This window comes from Rutidosis leptorrhynchoides, chromosome 4, assembly GCF_046630445.1.
Source record: "Rutidosis leptorrhynchoides isolate AG116_Rl617_1_P2 chromosome 4, CSIRO_AGI_Rlap_v1, whole genome shotgun sequence".
Lineage (NCBI taxonomy): Eukaryota > Viridiplantae > Streptophyta > Magnoliopsida > Asterales > Asteraceae > Rutidosis > Rutidosis leptorrhynchoides.
Genome location: NC_092336.1, coordinates 465,312,638 through 465,318,821, shown reverse-complemented (window position 1 = coordinate 465,318,821; position 6,184 = coordinate 465,312,638).

The window sequence follows — 6,184 nt, the reverse complement described above, 5'->3', positions numbered from 1 at the left end:
TTTGACCGAGATTGGGTAGTTTAACCCCAAACACCGTGCTCTAGGTGTCGTTTGGAATTTAAACTCTTAAGGTCGAAACTTGTATTTTGAATGAAACTTATAAAATTGGGCGTTTGTGGGCCCGGTGATGTAAAACTTGTTTTGATGATGGAAATCTCTTAGTTTTACTTATTATGACTTGTAGTAAAAGGGTTTTCATATAAAAGTATCGGGAAGCGGGATTTCCGCTTGTGTAAATTGAAAACCGAGATCAGAACCTGGCAGTTCATTGGGACGCCGTCCCAAAAGGTTGGATGCCATCCAAGCCTTCGTTACTGGACGCCGTCCAAAATTCTGGACACCGTCCAGATGTACTGTCCCAGGAAAAAAAAATTAGGGTGTTTTTGGATTTATGAAGTCGGGTTGTTACATCATGCTATCATCGATAAACGTAATGAAATAATTGTTACCATTCCTCATTGGAATGGATTTCAAATCACACACATCGGTGTGGACTATATCAATGGTTTCGGTTATCGTTCAACCGAAGATGATCTTGTTAATTTGACTTCAGCACAAATTTCACATTTATAAGGAACAACCCTTTTAAATACATTCACTCTTGGTCAACATGACCTTTTGAACATACTTTCTGAACTTGTTCAACAACCACCTGGACACTAGATTCCTTACGAATCTCAGAAACATACAACACATTGTTCAATGTAAGTTACTATCCAGAGGTCAATTTCCAGGATCATCACTCTGAAATATAAATTAATATAAACTATTTTAGCAAAACAGAAAATTACAGTCAACAAATACCACGTGAACTGACTAATTTGGGTTTTCAACCTAAATAAAAGTTTCTTTTTGCCATGAATAAACTTAGTTTAACCAAAATGTTTCAACTCAACTAGGTTAAACCAATCAGGTTTCAACCAAGTAGGTAAAACAAGTATGTTTCAACCTAAACGGGTAAACCGAACAGTTTTAAACCCAACCAAGTAAACCAAACAGGTTTAAAATCATACGGGTAACCAAACAGGTATCACCTTAAAACTGTTTCAACTAAAAAGGGTAAACTGAACAGGTTTCAACCCTACAGTTAAACCAAGCAGGTTTAAACACATACATGTAAACCAAAAATGTTAAAAACAAAAGGTTTATACTAACCGATTAAACTAAACCGTTACAACAAAATCGGTTAAACCAAACATGTTTAAGCCCAACTGTTAAACAAACAAGTTTAAATCCGATTTAATAACTGATGTGTAAAATCGCGTCTATAACTTATATGTGGAAAATACCGGTTAAAAGGATTATTACACACTAACGGGCAGTGTACCCGATCGTGCAATAGTATGAAGTTGGTAAATCCGTATTCGTTCCAAGGACAGTTTAAACATGAAAATTAAGGTTGCTACTAATGAAATCAAACTAAGTTAATCTATTGAAATGGAAATTACGAGATAATAGTATTGTTGGCTATTTAACGATTAGCCAAATCAATAATGATTTATCTAAAAACAGAAAAGAACAATATTTTTGGTATTTTTAAGATTTAAGCTTTAAAGCAACAAACAAATAAATAAAATAGCTGTAATCAAATAGGAGAACGAATGCTTGTCTAGACCTTTTACACCTAGTATTGGATGCATTTAGATTAAGTCCCAGTTATTATCTAACATATGTGAATTATCTAGTCGGTTCACCTGGAATTCCCCAGTACAAACACTTCAATTAAGATTACACGACACGAAATTCCCCGTTGCCTAAGACATCCTAAATGTGACTAAATATCTCAACTGAGATGAAGACTCGAATCACAATCACACCAACTCTCGTTGTGTGTAATTCACCCCTATTTCGTCTAGCCTTTTGAATCCAATTTACTCTCGTCTCTGAGTAAGCAAACAATCAATTAAGTCAAACTAATTGTAAATTTATGTACTAAATTAATGAACTCTCGTCCTATCAAACAAGTACACAACCAATTGAATCGAAAAGTCTAGCTTTAATAAGAATCGTTCTTTAATTCAAATATCAAATCATCATAAATTAAAAGAATAACTGATAAGTAGCATCCAATACATAGGTTTATAAGTCTAGACAAACATTAAATAACTTAGCCAATAACCATGGCAACAAAAGAAATCAAGATAACAAATAATAAAGAAAACATTGTTTGATAATTTAGAATCAACCTAACACGATGAATCTTGATGAGTGCTGAGATTGATCCTTGAAATTGGAATGATTGGAGCGTTATAGTGACCTTGGAATTCCCCAAAAGTGACTGAAAATCGCCCTTAATGCTCCCAAAATCAGCTACCAAAAAGATAACCCTTAATATAAAAAACTGCACCCTTTTTATACACCTTAAAATCTGGCCGACGGAGTTTGTGCGGTACGCAGTATTATGCGCAGCGCGCACTTCCAAATAAAATTCGCTGGACAAAATTTAAAAGATTCTAATCTGTTTTGAAGCACATTTGCGCGGCGCGCAACCCTGTACACATCATTTCTCATCCATTTTTACTTATAACTCGACTAAATCACAACCAAATTTACCCGACAACATAAATCAATCAAATAACACTTCTCGGCTCTCAAATCATAACCTTCCAAATAATCACGAATAATAGCCAAAACCGTATCCGAATGGACTAAAAATGACGGATATTGCCATGATAAATATATGAGAAATGTGCAATATCAAATCACCCCACACTAGAGTCTTTCTTGTCCTCAAGCAAATCCAACTCGAAAATAGACTTCTACAAAATGATAACATCTTCATAAGTGTAAGTAGAACCAACGAACATGAACCAAAAGAGAAACTAGCGTGGGTACGATTTAAGAGAACATATCAACAATGTGACTTCCACTTGTAATCACGAAATCTCCAACATCCCCAAATAAAGTATCGGCACAATAATAATAATAATTCGAACAAAGTGTAACAAATATACAATCCAAATAAATGTAAAAGATCTCGAACCTGATAATGTCTTCAAATATATGAAACAAGGGATACAAGTGGAAGCCATGAGCCGAGAAGATAAAACAAGCGAACCAAAGAACCGTACAGGCTACCCCACAATTGGTCAAGCCAATGCCTCCCACAGTACCTAACATCGTGAGATGTCGGTAAGAAAATAATGTGCTTAGGATGATACACATTACGTCCGGATATCATAAATAATTATGAGGTTATCATCTAATCGTTAATTCAATCATAAAGATTGAAGTTCATCAGGCTTAAAAGCTGATATCTTACCTTTCCGGAGGTTATCCATTGGGAATCTGATCAAACACTGACATTTTGTTTATCATGGTGCGCTTCCCGTTTGGCTAGCAAATCTCCCTCATTGAGATAGGCTTTGACTACCAGTTTTTTTGTTTGACGTTGTGGCCTGGTAGATTTCCAGTCGATTTTAGAAATGACTTTTCAAGATTTTTCGTCACCCTACAACTGGTCTGGACTAGAACTTCTGAAACAAATCAGCAAGTGTGTCGTTCGGGAGACTTGACTCCCTTTAGGATGGAATGGATACATCTCGTGTGAAATGTCCCGTTCTTATTGATTAAAAACGTTCCATATTAATTGATTTCGTTGCGAGGTTTTGACCTCTATATGAGACGTTTTTCAAAGACTGCATTCATTTTTAAAACAAACCATAACCTTTATTTCATAGATAAAGGTTTTAAAAAGCTTTACGTAGATTATCAAATAATGATAATCTAAAATATCCTGTTTACACACGACCATTACATAATGGTTTACAATACAAATATGTTACAACAAAATAAGTTTCTTGAATGCAGTTTTTACACAATATCATACAAGCATGGACTCCAAATCTCGTCCTTATTTAAGTATGCGACAGCGGAAGCTCTTAATAATCACCTGAGAATAAACATGCTTAAAACGTCAACAAAAATGTTGGTGAGTTATAGGTTTAACCTATACATATCAAATCATAATAATAGACCACAAGATTTCATATTTCAATACACATCCCATACATAGAGATAAAAATCATTCATATGGTGAACACCTGGTAACCAACATTAACAAGATGCATATATAAGAATATCCCCATCATTCCGGGACACCCTTCGGATATGATATAAATTTCGAAGTACTAAAGCATCCGGTACTTTGGATGGGGTTTGTTAGGCCCAATAGATCTATCTTTAGGATTCGCGTCAATTAGGGTGTCTGTTCCCTAATTCTTAGATTACCAGACTTAATAAAAAGGGGCATATTCGATTTCGATAATTCAACCATAGAATGTAGTTTCACGTACTTGTGTCTATTTTGTAAATCATTTATAAAACCTGCATGTATCCTCATCCCAAAAATATTAGATTTTAAAAGTGGGACTATAACTCACTTTCACAGTTTTTTACTTCGTTGGGAAGTAAGACTTGGCCACTAGTTGATTCACGAACCTATAACAATATATACATATATATCAAAGTATGTTCAAAATATATTTACAACACTTTTAATATATTTTGATGTTTTAAGTTTATTAAGTCAGCTGTCCTCATTAGTAACCTACAACTAGTTGTCCACAGTTAGATGTACAGAAATAAATCGATAAATATTATCTTGAATCAATCCATGACCCAGTGTATACATATCTCAGTATTGATCACAACTCAAACTATATATATTTTGGAATCAACCTCAACCCTGTATAGCTAACTCCAACATTCACATATAGAGTGTCTATGGTTGTTCCGAAATATATATAGATGTGTCGACATGATAGGTCGAAACATTGTATACGTGTCTATGGTATCTCAAGATTACATAATATACAATACAAGTTGATTAAGTTATGGTTGGAATAGATTTGTTAACAATTTTCACGTAGCTAAAATGAGAAAAATTATCCAATCTTGTTTTACCCATAACTTCTTCATTTTAAATCCGTTTTGAGTGAATCAAATTGCTATGGTTTCATATTGAACTCTATTTTATGAACCTAAACAGAAAAAGTATAGTTTTATAGTCGGAAAAATAAGTTACAAGTCGTTTTTGTAAAGGTAGTCATTTCAGTCGAAAGAACGACGTCTAGATGACCATTTTAGAAAACATACTTCCACTTTGAGTTTAACCATAATTTTTGGATATAGTTTCATGTTCATAATAAAAATAATTTTCTCAGAATAACAACTTTTAAATCAAATTTTATCATAGTTTTTAATTAACTAACCCAAAACAGCCCGCGGTGTTACTACGACGGCGTAAATCTGGTTTTACGGTGTTTTTCGTGTTTCCAGGTTTTAAATCATTAAGTTAGCATATCATATAGATATAGAAAATGTGTTTAGTTGATTTTAAAAGTCAAGTTAGAAGGATTAACTTTTATTTGCGAACAAGTTTAGAATTAACTAAACTATGTTCTAGTGATTACAAGTTTAAACCTTCGAATAAGATAGCTTTATATGTATGAATCGAATGATGTTATGAACATCATTACTACCTTAAGTTCCTTGGATAAACCTACTAGAAAAGAGAAAAGTGGATCTAGCTTCAATGGATCCTTGGATGGCTCGAAGTTCTTGAAGCAGAATCATGACACGAAAACAAGTTCAAGTAAGATCATCACTTGAAATAAGATTGTTATAGTTATAGAAATTGAACCAAAGTTTGAATATGATTATTACCTTGTATTAGAATTATAACCTACTGTAAGAAACAAAGATTTCTTGAGGTTGGATGATCACCTTACAAGATTGGAAGTGAGCTAGCAAACTTGAAAGTATTCTTGATTTTATGAAACTAGAACTTTTGGAATTTATGAAGAACACTTAGAACTTGAAGATAGAACTTGAGAGAGATCAATTAGATGAAGAAAATTGAAGAATTAAAGTGTTTGTAGGTGTTTTTGGTCGTTGGTGTATGGATTAGATATAAAGGATATGTAATTTTGTTTTCATGTAAATAAGTCATGAATGATTACTCATATTTTTGTAATTTTATGAGATATTTCATGCTAGTTGCCAAATGATGGTTCCCACATGTGTTAGGTGACTCACATGGGCTGCTAAGAGCTGATCATTGGAGTGTATATATGTAACACCCCAGCTTAACATGACCACAATATTGTCCGCTTTGCCCGCAGGCGCACGGCTTTTTCTTGGCGACCACACACGATAAGCACTTTCCCAGGAGGTCACCCAT